Below are 15,564 nucleotides of genomic sequence, written 5' to 3'. Positions count from 1 at the left end.
AAGATGTTAGCAAAGGGTTTGTCTCTGAACTGGAACATACTGAACACCTTCAGTCTGACTGAGTCAGAAGCTCAGGTAAAAGCAGAGAAGACAGTTCAGACGTGGTCAGAAATACAGAAATACAGCTCCTGTCACTGAATTTACCAGCTGTGGAAGCAAAGACATGAATGTGCACCTTAGTGAAAGTAATGAAATAATTGAAACTACATGGTTTGGGCTATGCACTGTGCAGCCCAGCTAAATGACATTTACAGTAAACAGCCTGGTTGCTACAGCCCCATTACGCTGTGTTATTTTTGAGCTGTCTGAGACAACACTTGACAATCAGGACAGAAACATGTTGAAATCTTTGGTCATCAATCCAACGTGGTGGGTGTAGATCTACTGGGAGATGCTGTGGAGATCCGGTCACCAAAGACGGCCTGCGGCAACAATCTGACAGGGTCTGAAGTTTGGGACCAAATTCTCACAATGTGACTGCTGCTGGGATTCAAGAGTACAAACCAACCAATCAGAGTGTGAGGTGAAATGACACAGAACAATGACACACACAATGCTTCCACAAAGTAAAAAGCGAGCTAGTTAGTTGAGCCCAGAAGTTCTCAAATGTTTATTTGGTCAGCTTTAATCACATATAAAGGCACACCTTTACATATGCTTATAGCTGAGTAAATCATGAGAGAGAGTTAACAACAGCACAACAGTGGAAGGGAAGAGGCCATGAAGATATATTGTCAGATGGAAAGAGAACAGAGGCCACTGATTACACTGCAGTCAGTAATAACAGCACCAGCACGCTCATTGATGTGCATCTGTTGCTGCACTCAATAGTGGCCTGTAGCTGGCATCCAATAGTGTTGCTGGGTTGTGTGACTGTCGGGCTATATCGAATAAAGAGCACTGATAACTGGTTAGTCTCTATGAGATGGAATGGTGAATTATTGGTTGGTGTGTTCAAATAACTGGTTAAGTCTGTATTTAAAGTTGATAAATAGCGTGTTTATGATCTAATCATTACATCAGAAATGAGAGATTTGGTCATGGAGGAAGTGTTGTGTCTTTAAATGAATGATGAGTTCGGTCCGTCTAGATCTGCTCCGTATGAAAAGTGGCACGAGATCATTTTTCTTGTGGTTTGGTGCTATATAAATAAAGCTGAATTGATTTGGTGCGACAGCCAGATGAGACACCAAAAGAGCTGCTGGAGAGGTGAAGAAGAGGACAGTGTCGGATAGATAAGACAGTTTACACAGTTTGTCACAGTTCAAAAGGAGCCCTTGTCACACAATAGAAGCAGCAGCTATCAGACCAGAGTCGGTCAATTGTCCCAATTGAACAAAGAATTGGAAACTGGCCTATGCTTCATCAACGTCAAGGCTCTTATTTTCTCAGAAAAAAATAAAGTAACAGCAAAGTTGAATGAGAACTCAGATTGCTCTCATTATATTTTGATGTGCAGGCCCGCCAATGCACCTGACCTGAACGGTTATTTCTTCATTTCACTCTGAAATAACTTGAAAATAGTGCAATTATCATGTGAAGAGCAAAATATATCCGGGCTGGGCTATGCCCCTAACAATTCCTCTGAGCTCAGCATTTCCTCCACACCAGCCCACACACTGCACCCCCTGTGTGCACTGTCCATAACAACGAATGTGCAGAAACCTGTGCGAGTCAGTGATGGAGCTGCCACTGCTCTCACACGCTGTAGTGGGAGCTGTAGACAAATACACAACAAGCACAAGACAAGAATAACAAGACGAGCCTCCTGTGATGTATCTTGTACTGTGAAGGTTTGGCTTATATCAACCCACCACAGGCCCTGGGACAGAAACCAGCTGTGGACCTGTCTAACCCCTGGTTTCTCCCACACTCTGTGCATTGTGTATGTATGAGTTGGTACTTCGTCATTTCTTTGTGATCATAAAATGTGCAGTGTGTGCAAATTATGAAATGGTTGTCTACAAACGTCATCACTGATGTTTCTCATCACACATTCATTGGAACAATCAGTCACAAAACTGGCTCTGCTGTGATGTCATTAGTGACAGAACCAGTGGCCATACCTACATATTTAAACCACTGTTGAGCTCATCTGTGCTAAAGTAATGACAATGTTCCTCCAAAGTGGACTATGATGTTAAAGTACTGGGCTTTAAGGCGACATTTTTTAATCAAACTATCGACCTGCGCCATCCACTGCAGGGTGATCATCTGTTAAACAGTTAAAGCTGCCTCTGACCCGCCGGCTGTCCTCTGATAATGTGCTGTCACACTGTGTATTGCTCTAGTAAAAAGTCAGAGAGCACCTCGAGAAAAAGAAATGGGGAAAAAAAAAACACATCCAGAAAGAAAAATGACAAGTTCTCGTGGGTGTCTGACCACAAGACAAGGAAATTGTATCTGAATCAAAAGCGAGCGTGCTCCGCTGACATTTCAGCAACAACGAGCCCAAAAACTCTGAGACTCTGTCACATGTCTTTCCATCAATTTCACTGGTGCAGAAAATGGGACGGGAATGCTTTAAAAAGATGTGACGGTTTATTACAGCATGTACGACATGTCCCTCGCAGTGTGGCTTTGAGATGCCTCAACAAGAACTGGGAATCTGCACTGGCATGGCTGATCACATTTAATTAGGCCGCATCACAATCACAAGTATGTCATTTGACTATTGCAAATAGGAATATTAGGGGGTGAGGGTTAGGGGGAGTTTTTGGGGGGGAGCAGAGGAGCTGCTGCACAGCGTCTAAATGACATTCAAAGGACGTGTTTGAGACATTGAGACAACAGCCACCAGTTCATGACAAAAGGAGTGAAAAAGTGTCTGTCAATTATACCACATCAAGAAAGCACACCTGTCAACACTTTGAATATGAAAATAAGGCAAGGCCGTCCCACCACCCTTATATCTAGACAAAGGTGCACACAGTGAATCCTAAAATCACCAGCAGGGAACCACTTGCTTCAAAACATCAGAGCAACAAGGATTGAGTTAACTAGTTCCTACATTAAGTGAGCACAGTCAGGTGGTCAGAATCAGACACCTGGCTGAAGGTGAAATGCTGTGAACACAAAAGGACACATAAATTCAGCACTTAGCTTATTCATGCATTACTTGAAGGACATGTTCACATCACTTATTCATTATGCTTCAGTTGTGATTTTGAGAGAGGCTACTGGCAAGAGAGACAGCTGGTAGAGGAGGGTGACTGAGGGATTGGATGGGAGAGCGAGCATAAATGCAGCCATTGGTGGAGCTTGTTTCTTGGGAACGCTTGTGCTTTGCAAATTAGTCACGCTGGCTCACATTGATTTTCCCTACGTGTGAAAACCTAAAATCTTTGCGGTATAATTTACAAAGATGTGTGTTAATTCAACACACAGGGTGCAGATGTTACATAAATGTAACATGTAGTGACTGTTGGGAGGGGAGTCAGTGGCCTTGTTGATTAAGCCAGCTGCAGTTGGGAAAATGCTGTTCTTCTGGTGTGAGGTGTTGATCCTGACAGGTCCTGTAAGGATGGAGGATTGCTGCCGATCACCTTCTCAGTGGAGCGAATGATACGCTGCAGTCTGCCTTCGCCCTTGGCAGTGGCAGCAGCGTAATGGATGGTGATGGAGGAGGTGAGGATGGCGGTGTATAAGTGTACCATCATGCGGGGATGTTTTTTCTGCAACAGGGACTGGGAGATGAGTCAGGATAGAGAGAACGACGGATGCAGAAAAATATAGAACAATCCTGAGTGAAAACCTTTTTCCTAAGCGCTCGGGGTCAAAGGTCGACCTTTCAACATGACAATGACAGGAAGCATTCCACCAAGCATACCGAGTGGCCGGGGGAAAACACCTGGTCCTGGAGTGAACCAGATAGAACATCTCTGGAGAGATCTGAGAGAAATGACTGTGCACCGACCCTCCCTATCCAATCTGGCTGAGTTTGAACGATTCTGCCAAGAGGATGGGAGAAATTTCCAAAATGTGGACGACATTAACAGGCTTGAAAACTTTCTGTGTGCACTGTACCTCCACTGTGTTGCCTAGTAGCGTAGCGTTGTGTGTGATTGTGTGCTGCACAATCACACACAACGCATTAAGCAGATTGCCCAGAAAACAAATCATATGTGCAACATTTCCCGATTCATAACCACGTGGACATAAAATAACAGTATGAACCGGTAAAGGACTGTGAAAGTAAGAGACAATTCACTCGAGTCCAAAGCCTTTAAAAGTCGCTCCAGCTGTAAATGTGCTTGGCTGTTAAAGTCTTCAGGGGGGGTCGTCGGTCATCGCAGTATACTCACTGGAGTAAACTAGACTACACCAGCGCAGACACGGACAATCACATAAAACAGGCAACGTGTGCGCACACAGCTGTGGGCAGATGGTACTCCCATCATTCAGCAGAGTGCAGAGCTGATCTGCTCCCCGAGCTGTCGGCCTGTTTACTGACTGAAGGTCATCTGATGGTCTTCGGTTAGAACAGTTAGACTTCTCAGTCTGTCCTTTAGCTCTTTGGATTTGTTAACCGAAAAGACCAGCCTCTGAATAGTTTTGTTCAATCGCTATGATTATGTCAAGCAAAACATAGGAAATCCTCACATTGGTCATTGTCTGGGGCCTCCGAATCACTAAAACTGCCCCTGGACACACATCCAGGTCAATGAATTAGAATTGCCACTCTATGGCTGTATACTTCTGCCAACGAGTCAAGTTGTAGTTTATGGCCAAGAGTGTCCAGACTCATATAATAAATGTACTGACTTTGACTTTGAAGGCTTTGAAGGAATTTTATAAAACCTGTTGTGTCTTGTATGTATGATTTCAGTGAATAATTTCCAGTGAGAAACATGTTGTCTTCACTTCATTTTTCCAGAGCAGCACAGAGGACTGATAGAGAGCTTCATCACATGGAGCAACAACAATCACCTGAAGCTCAATAACAGCAGAACAAATGAGCTTGTGCTGGACTACAATGATTCAAAGAAGCTACACACGCTAAAACGTGGACGCTTCACACACATCTTCAACCCAGTTTCAGACCAGATGAAGGATGATCAGATAATGAGAAGCATTAATCTGTGGAAACACAAAGGAACAAGTGGATAAAATCTTTAAGAGCAAGCAGTGAAATAAGACTTTAGTCAGTGTTCAGCAGCTGAGAGTGATGGGAATCTGAAAGGAATTAGGTGATAAGATATTGGAACTGTATTGATGGGAAATTCTTAATTTGATCTAACGCTTCTTAAGTATTCCTATTAATCTACAGCATCAACCCAATATCACAGGAGCAGCATTGTTTCACCTGTTGCTTGATGTTTTGGGGGGGTCGCTCTGGAGGGATGTCTTGGATCCCACATGGCAACGTCGGCTTCAGTCTCTCTCAACAGACGGCGGGGTGATAACCTTTCCACAACACACCCACTTGGCTGTGTAGGAGACGTGGCGGCAGCTTTGACAGAATTCGTCACAGTTCTGACTTTTTCTAACTTTGACCAAATTAGAAATCAAGGCATTGAGACGACTTGAGTCCTCACATGACGTTTTTTTTTTTATCCTTGCAAGCTAACTGAATGTCCTAAGCATGCTCGGCGCAACTCAGCGGGGCAGCCAGGCAAGAGCTTCAAAATCAGTCGACTGAGCTGAAGAGCAGATGAGGAGCAAGCTGAAGAAAATGTTTGCTTCTTCTTGCTTTAGCGCATGTAAAGAGAGGCGCAAAACTTCAACCCTCGTCCCTCCACAGCTGTCTTGTTCAAATTATTTTCTTTTTACTTTAGATGTACAGAAAAACAAACAGCAAATTTAAATCAACACAGATCTGTATTCCTGCGTCTGCCTTCCCTTGAGCTGGGTAAATGCAGATTTAACACACACAGAAACATCTGCCCTGTGATTGCAAAGTCAACTTCTTTTACCTTTGTCTGCTGTGTGAGTCCTCGATGAAGTCCAGATCATGGAATACTGCCACTTAAGAGGGTCAGTTGGTTGGTGTCGAGAAAGCGGCCACAACAAACCAACCTATCATGGCATATATCGATTCACTACTGATGGAGACGTTGTCAATCAAATCAGGTTAGATTGCAGCAAATTATAACTGTGCTTTCTGATTGGCGACTTTCCCACAGCTGCTATTTGTGCATTTATTTATTTTATTACTCAGTGGTGTATTACTGAAGGAGAAAAATCACCACAGAAACATTTTCTGGTAGGATTGCACAATTATTCCATATTTCATGGGCATTTTGCTCGGCAGAGAAACACAACACACACAAAATCTCTTCTGATTATCTCCTTATTCATATTAAACAGCTTATGGTAATACACTCAGGGGGAGAAAAGTTTTTCTTGTTGCTATGATCGTAAATCATTTTTGGTGGTGAAAAAAAATATTCCAAGAGTTTTTAAATGTATTTCAGTGTCCATTGATTTACACATGGTGCAGTCAGTTGTACTGAAAATAGAAGGTGGAGTTGGAAGAAACTTTAAAAGGAATGATCATGGTGGAGTCTGCCGTGGCCATGTGAGGATGACACACTTGGGGGCGGCTCCTGTGTTGATGGTCTGCCTGTCGGGATGTTGATGATCCAGTTGCAGAGGGTGGAGTTAAGTCCTTGGTCTTCAAGCTTTGTGACGAGTTTGGAGGTAATGAGCGTGTTAAATGCTGAGCCGTAGTCCACAAGCAGCACTTGAACATAATTCCTCCTTCCAATCCTCCATCCAGCGGGGCCAGGGCCGTGTGGATGAGGTGGCTTTTGGCATCATCCATGGATCGGTTGGAGTGGTGAACAAACTGCAGTGGCTCCAGGGTCAGAGGTAGAGACAAGGTAATGGAGTCTTAGAGGAGCCTCTCGAAGCACTTCATCACCACAGAGGTCTGAGCTACTGACCGGTACTCATTCAAGCAACTGGAGTGAGGTTTCTTCAGGACAGAGAACGTTGGACAGGCTAAAACATGTGGGAATGAGGGTCTGGGCCAGGGAGAGCTTAAAGATCACCAACACTCGTGCCACCGGGTCAGCTCGGTTCGGAGAACATGTCCATATATTTTGTCCAGTCCTACTGCATAATCAATACCAACTCTGCAGCTTCTGCAGCTCTATTGAGCTTTTATCCTCTTTAGCCATTTGTTGTTGTTTTGTTGTTGTTGATTTGCTTTTAAATGGACAAATTGACTAATTCATCACAAGACTGGCCACTGCAAATGCATATTGATGCAAACCTTTACCGTCTTGTTGCTGAGGATACTGAATCTGGTGATCTAGCCTCAAGGCAACACTTTATTCAGCACGGCATCAAACAATCAAACATCACAGCGGGTATTCCAAAAGTAGCAAAAACAGGAGCGAAAAAAAAAAAAACTTAAAACCTCGTCTTTGTTTCACCCCCTGAAAACACGAGCAGCCCCTCCTGAGAAAAAGGTCTGACTCTTTGCTGCATCAGCTGCTTTGTTATATGACCACACCACTCACCCTGACCCCCATGCAAACAGTCACAAAGATAATGACGATAATATAGAAAACTAATTTCCGATCCATCATTTTAAACTATTCTCGTTTCTACAGTAGAATGCTTGAGCTTCACCGTGCAGAATCATTTCTGTGCACATTTTGACACCAGGACACTGTTTTCACATTTTGTGGAAAAGTTTCTTTGTGTTCACTGAAAATTTGGCAGCCAATCCTGGTCCAACATTCAACTTCCACAGGTGTGATGTGGAAACTGGAAGACTCCAGTGCACATACACCGAGAGTGGACCTTTCAGCGACGTCTGAGACATCACGGATGAAGGAGTTAAACTTTTGAAATGACACATATTTGCATAATCATAGATTCAGGATTTGTTAATGGGTAGAAGAAGTGGATATCATTTTAAGGATTTTAAAAAAGATAACAGAACATTTTGGTGTTCTATATACTTATTAGTCAAAGTACAATATTGTATATACATCTTAAAGCATGTCAGAATGGGATATTTAATCATTAATAAATAATTTATTTGAATTTTGGTAAAGGCACAGAAGTCTTCATATAATTACATACGACTGGACTATTAGTGATTCAACAGTGAATGTAAGTAACTGTCATATAGGTTTAACCAGCATTAGCTGGTCAAGGTGGTGCACTGTTGCCTCACAACAAGGAGCCTCTGGGCTTGAATCAACTGATCGACTTTGTGTGTGAAGTTTGTGCGCTCTCTCCGTACCTGTGGGGTAACACATACGGGTTACGTTCACTGCCAGGTGTGAATGTGAGTGCGAATGGTTTCTGGTCTCTTTGAGTCAGCCCTGTGGTGAACTGTCTGCACCCTGCCTCTCACCCAGTGTTAGCTGGGAGCGGCTCCAGCCTCCTGCCACCCTCAAAGCAGTTACCGAGAATGGATGGACAGATGGACAAGGTGTAATCAGCTGAAATTATTTTATACCCTGTTGGGTTGTTTGTTTAAGAACACTGCATCATTTTATAAGCTGATCATTTGTTTTGTAAGTAAAATCTTGATCTGTAAAGTAACAAGTAGCATTAACCGTCAGATAAACGAAGTGCAGGTAAAAGTACAAAATGTATTTTTGAAATGTAGTAAGTGCAAAATGATATCAACTGAAAAATCTGGTAAATAAATAAAGCTCAAATACAAGCATCTTGCCAATAATGCTGCGGAAATGTTCTGCACATGTGCTCCATTTTTGAACTAATCTGAACCTCGAAACTTTTAAAACCCTCTAATCGAAGTCACATCTGAGATCCTATTTACACCTTCTGTTCAAACGCATTCAGTATCTGCACACGATACCTGGATAAGGAGGAACGCACATTAATACAAGGTGTAAATACGTAGAGATCGCCTTGTGTCCTGTTCTTAGGTAGGATCAAACGCAGTCCAAACAACGTGCTGGCATCAGTAGGCTACGCAACATGTTTTTAGCCTGATCATAGATCTATTCTGTGGCAGGAAAAGTGCCAAAAAATGTGTTATTCAACAGAACTGTGTGAAACTACGGTGAGAAATGAATGATATAGTAAGAAATAACTGTGTGTGCAACGACATGTGTTGCATCCATTCACCTCTACAGCTCATCTGCTATCAAGAAGGCATTGAATTCATCTAGTCTCAGAGTAACCCACACCAATACTGCAACACACTCACAATCTTCTTTTTCTGCAAAGGAAGGAAGAACTCAACACATTCCATTTTTTAAAATAATTACAAATTTTCAAAGACAGGGTTTAAAAGTTTAAAAAGTTTTTTCTAACTCAATAACTCACAAAACTCTGATTTCTTGAGGGATTCTGGGGCTAATTTGCTGTCATCTCAAAATTACTCACATGCAGGTTTTGCTCTGGGGGACAGAGAGCTGACCTTAATGCGCATAACAAGAACGCATTAAAAATAGCGGGTTTAAACACAAAGGTAAGGATCATTTAGGATCTGGATACAGGTTGCACTTGAATGCCAGGTGTAAATGCTGAATTAGTGTTTCTGACAACGAGACAGAAGAACTTCTTGGACGTATGCTTCTCTGTGTTTCGTCAGGGGATGCAGGACAGGCAGCCATTTTGGCAAAGGCCTTGATAATGCTAATGAATTTGGCCCAGTTCCCCTGGTCAGCTTCCAGGAGAGTACAAGTGGACCTGCTAAGGCCTCAGGCTAAACTCTACACTGGTGACAAAGTATCCCCATCTGTCAGACCTGCTGCTCCCTACCTCATTTATCTTGGATATATTTTATCCATCAGTGTTTAAGACTATTATGTATGGAGATAGCATTCAGTTAACAAGCACGGCCCTGACCCACTTTAAAATAAGGTCCTTCTCCAGTGAAGCAGAGTACTTCATTCATTCAGAGAAGACCAAAATTCTGCACTAAGAAGCTATTTTACAATCATCATGGTCAGTTGTGACAGATTATATCAGTGTTTCTCAATCCTGGTCCTGGAGTACCACTGCCCTGCATGCAGGACAATGCCTGTGATGTGGCTGAGGATTCCTCCCAGCAGGCCACGATTCCCATCCCTGAGCGCCAGCAACAGCAGCCCAGAACCATATTCATGGAGGAGATCAACATCAAGAAGGAGGAAGAGGATGTCGCAGCTCTGGAGCAGCAGGACAAGGCCTGTGATGTGGCGCCCTGACCCACTTTATAATAAGGTCCTTCTCCAGTGAAGCAGAGTACTTCATTCATTCAGAGAAGACCAAAACTCTGCACTAAGAAGCTATTTTACAATCATCATGGTCAGTTGTGACAGATTATATCAGTGTTTCTCAATCCTGGTCCTGGAGTACCACTGCCCTGCATGTTTTAGATGTTTCCGTGCTCCAACACACCTGATTCAGATGCTCAGCTCGTTACTGGGCTCTGCTGAGGCCTGATAACGAGCCATTCATTTGAATCAGGTGTGCTGGAGCAGGGATACATCTAAAACATGCAGGGCAGTGGTACTCCAGGACCAGGCTTGAGAAACAGTGGATTATATCACATTATTAAGATCACTACAGAAACCACGTGACTGAACCTCATCAGTGGTTCAAAACCTTTAACAACCAGCATTCGCTCAAAACCAACAAGTGATCGTGAGTGTGTTAACATCGACTCTTGTCCGGCACAAGCAATGGCAGGAGTAGTGTGACACTGCCACACCACCTCGCTGAGGGAGGTTAGGGTGGATGTAACTTCAACCTACCTATTTTTTGTGTTTCTGAATAAATGAATGAAGCACTACTTTCATGTTCCACGGCTGTGTCACAGAGAGGTGGGTTCTGGGGTTCATGTTAATTAACATGTTGTGTTCCTTGCACTGTAAACTTGTTTGTATTAAGTCAGACCACTATCTTTCCCTAACTTTAACCACGTGCTACCAGGGCCTGGCCTCAGTGCCTGAATCTCATAATGATCTCGTCTCTGTGAGGAGATATTGTATTGTAACGTTGGATAATTGGGTGGAAAACAAATGAAATACATTGACAGGGAACATTTGACTGTTAATTTCAGTGTCGACATTTTTTAGACTCGCCAGAAACGTTAGTTATGGTACATTTCCTCATTATGTTGACAGAAAACATAATCTGGGCAGCAGTATGTCTCCTTCAAAATGTGTTTGCTGTTGCAAATTGGTTGTATAGAAACTTACATTTCCAGGAGAAAGTTGTGCTCTGCCGATGGGGCGTCTGGAAAAACTTAAAGGAGTCATTTGGAAAGTTTTTTTAGTTTGAAAGACTTGCGCCTCCATTTCCAACACAGCTGATTTAATATAATATCATCATTAACAAATTTGATGTAATAGTACAGAAACAAATGTAAAATATAGGAATTTAAAGGTACCCTGGGTCATGCCTTTTTTGACCACTAGTAGCAGAATGGAGCAATGTTTTTATGACTTTTATATGTTCTTGTGAGTATCAGTGTTAATTTTGGCACCTGATTTAGTTCCAGTCTTTTGACAATAATATGTAGTTTCTATCACAGTAGTATTTATTTATTTAAAGTTTTTACACAAAAAAAAAAACATTTTAATTTTCATGAGTGAAATTTTTGTCATGTAATTCTTATGTCTTCTAAGCATTTTTGGCCATCTTTTTTGAGCACAGTTACCATGGTTACAGGTGTTGCTGTGACGTGGTTAGTGGAACAGGCACCGTTTCCTCGTTCAAGCCAGAATGAGGTGGTTCACACAGTTATCATTGCAAACTCAAACGGTTCACTGCCTGGGTTTTGCTTAAGAGGAAGCTAAAACATTAGATAACATTAACGCTGTGATTTATCTTTAAATGTCCAGAGGATTTTTTTTTTTAAATGACTGTTTTTTGGGGGCAAAACAAAAGTTGCCAGCTGGAATTAACCATGGTTGCAACCATATAGCCATGTGGCCTGCTTGGGGATTTGTGAGTCTGGTTGATGAAGAGGTTTTCGTTGTAGTATTTATTTATCCACTAATTTGACAGGAGAGGGGCCTGTTCAATTGAGTCTGATGAGCAACTTTTTACTCGGCAGAGGATGTAGTGGTGATCAGGCCCATCAGGCACCATCCTGTCCCCACACCCCTCCTGATACCCCCCGCCTGATATGAGGCAATATTTATGCACCCCACTTCAGGGAACTTCAGCATGTGTCAACGTTCAAAAATTAGTATGTCCCCAACGAGTATAAAGTGTAGTTTGGGGACACGTTTCTTTTGTCCTTCATTGAGTCTGAATATGGGAAGGGATGTGCACACAGCTACCTCTCTGAATGTACTATAAGGATAGTGAGGGAGATGTCAATCAAGCACAGTCTCTACATGCCCACGCAGGTGGTGGGTGTGCCATTATCTCCTTTAAAGTGAGAGATTTCGTTGACTGATGCAGTCGTTTTTCTTACTTCTCATACAGCTAGGTATATTTAGCAACTTTGACTTTGAGGATAAATTGCTGTGCTGTCAGTTTTGACTTTGTCCACTGATGTCTGTTTCCCGTACTCAATCTGTTAAAATGACGAGTGTTACTCTAGTAAACTAGTTTTTTTATTGTTTGTCTTTTGGAGAGCAAAAATCTACCACGAACGCTAAAGGATGAACGCCGGCTGAGAGAGGCCAAAGCTGCAGTGGCACATTTTCCGAGGCTGAGCTGTTTTCCTCTTTGGGCCTACATTAGGCTCTCACTGATAGACCGTCAATATCTCTCATCCTTATTCTTTTCCTCTGTTTTTGGCAGGGGTGCTGAGCTATGGCCACTGTGTCCACGGGGGCCAACGGGCAAGGCAGCAGTAATGAGCAGCACAGCCTCTTTTCCCCGCTCCAAATTACCCCACAGAGGTTTGAAGAGGGGATAGTCGGGGGGAGGAAGACACCCCCAGGCAGAGTTATGCTTGCTGAACCACTCAATCACCTCACATTAACATCTTAAAACTCAGTGCTCGCCTCCGGAGAGCTCGGCACAAATGCTGCTACTCAGCAATTAAAGGCATGCTTGTGGAGAGTTGACAAACTGCTGCATCCTCAATGATTTTTCCTTGCCGTCTTTTGCTCTCACTCCCTATAGCCCTTCACTCGCGCTCACTCTACTTGGAAATCACCATCCCAGTGAGCACATAAAGCCGCTGCAACGTCGGCAGATTGTGACACCTACAGCTGATCGTGCTGCGTTTTGAGAGGTTGTGTATTAATGGTCTGAACATGTGTTGAGGTCCGGGCACACTGGCTCTGTTGACGGATGCCGAATGGACGGATCCTGTTCATTTTCTACGGAGAGCAGGAGGTGCGGCCGGCCAGACCACGCGTGAATTGCAGGTTGACTTGAATTTGCATAATCACAACTCATAAACCTACACATAAAGGTGAGGATTTTTCATCATCAATGACGTAATTGATGAACAGGTGATGAAATCCCAGTTTAATCTTGTGTGTGAATTGTTTTCCTTTCTTTTGTTGAGACCGGTTCAGTGATCACCAGTGGAAGCGGCAGGGAGATGGAAAGAATTTATTATGGTAAGGCCAACAATGTTGTGGTCAAACAGTGTTTAATGTGCTTTAATGCTTATTAACATAATTTCAGAAGGTTTTGACTTGAAGATCCATAATACCATCAAATAGGCATCTGTTAACTTTTTTTACCCGGGCTAACTTTAACTACCTGAATAGATAGCAAAGTTTGCTAGCATAGCAGATTTTCAACTTCAATTTTGAGGGTGTCACATATGATATCTGAGAATGGATCAGTAAAGTAACTGATAACTGAAAGCCTTTGGTTAAACTGACGCCATCAAAGAGCTTAAAAATGCATCATGACAAACAAATGACACAGGCGGGTGTACATACAGGAATGTGCTCTTTGTCTTTAATTTTCTTCTCTGTCCTGCCCCCTGAACCTACAGCTGAAGACAGATCTGAACCCTCTTTCAGACACAGTTTTTTTGCTTTTTTTTGCTTGCTTTTTTTTAATGCATGCACACAGGTGTACAATGTCAGTGTGCTCATGTTAAAGATGAGGATCACTGAGGAGGAGGAGGTGCTGGATGAGGTACGGTCACACTTGGGTACAAGATGAATTATGTTCTCACCCCATGTCCATGTCTTGTAACTTCTGCACCATTTTGGCATCTATTTGTTTGTCTTGTCCTGGATGTGGAGCTTTGATGAGGTGAATATTTTTTTTCACTTACCTGATGGACTCTTCTTTCTCCAACTTCTTTAATCTCGTCATGATAAATCTTGGCTGTTGTTACTGTTTTGTTTCGTCCACCCACTCCATTGCTTCCACTGTCTTCTTCCACAGATCCCTGTTGAAACAGGAATGTTTCTGCAAGGTTGCACAGACATCGGCCACTGTTGGAGAAAAGTTCCACCAAAAATGATAATCGGTCAATTAATCAGTCAACCTGTATGTCATTACAATAGTCTTGTAATGGTCACATCATAGGTTTTTAACTTAAGTCTCTGTCCTCCTCATTTTTGTCCAGGCCCAAAATGACTCTGAAGAGCGCCCAGGCTGAGCTGAAGACCAAGCAGATACAGATGGACGGTGGCTACAAGCTGGATCAAGACTCCCTGCAGGCTATCGACTATCAAAGTGCCATGTCTGTTATTTTTGAGAGCAGTTAAAGAAAGACTCATACGTGCTCACAGCAGCTGCCATTCTTTATATGACACATATTGCATTTTTGTGTGGGGTGTGTGTGTGTTTGTTTGTATGCAGTTGGTAAAGTCTGCTGGGCCAAAGAAGACAACCAACCGTGCAGAGAGTACAAGAGTTAGGTTGACTATAAAATTCACTCACACATCCCTGTATTCAATTTTATGTCACGTTTCACTTTGTCCTCCCTCCTTCTCTGCAGGAACAGTAATCATACCTGGAGCCCCACGAACAGATACAAGAGATCCGGCACTTGTCACGGCTGAGGACGCCCAGAGAGTAATGCAGACCATGACAGGTACCTGAAGTGTGCACCAGAGAGAGAGTGGCTGTTTTTTCAGGGATTTATTTGTCTTCTTCGTGTTGGTGTTAAACAGTTTAAAATTGTGCTTTAACAGCATTCAGGTATTCACAGGTGAAAAAAGTCAGACTCTCCGAAACCCATCCTCCTCCTGCACTGCAGATTGAATAGTTTGGAAGTCTAGCTATGGCAAAATAAATTGTGACAGCTGCTTTCCATCATATTTCTTCGGGAAGGTGCCACAATCTCTTTTTCGAGGGAGTCTCATTTGATCACATTCAAGCTATGCCACGGACTTATTTAGAGATGTTTACATTCATGTGCATGTATAGGGATGGTATTGCAGGTTATGAACAGCAAGTTATCACGACCTGAACAATGCTTGAAAACATGGAATATATTAATCACTGATTCAGGCTGTATTGTCATATCTTGATCCAATTGCTAACTAGGTTATAATATAATTAAACGCCCAGCTTTGTACATTGTATAAAGAAAATGGCATCTACATATTTTTCACTATTGAAAAGTAAGACCACAGAGAAGTACCACAGTAGTACTAGTAGTGTAATGAATTATTCGTCTCATCAAAGCATTTCAAGTAATTACCAAGTAAAGCTGTTTCAAGCACTTTCTTGTGCCTAGAAACAGATTGCCTTTGTCTC

The 15,564-nt window shown here is 42.7% G+C and overlaps 1 pseudogene; it reads left to right on the top strand.

Moving 5' to 3' along the window:
• The window catches only part of LOC121618585, a 55,978-nt pseudogene extending 41,411 nt beyond the window's left edge, over positions 1-14,567 (top strand).
• Positions 14,568-15,564: the final 997 nt, after the last annotated feature.

Source organism: Chelmon rostratus, chromosome 15 (genome assembly GCF_017976325.1).
Source record: "Chelmon rostratus isolate fCheRos1 chromosome 15, fCheRos1.pri, whole genome shotgun sequence".
In the NCBI taxonomy this organism is placed as follows: domain Eukaryota; kingdom Metazoa; phylum Chordata; class Actinopteri; order Chaetodontiformes; family Chaetodontidae; genus Chelmon; species Chelmon rostratus.
The sequence above is the reverse complement of the archived record's forward strand: the minus strand, read 5'-3'. Positions and strand labels throughout refer to the sequence as shown.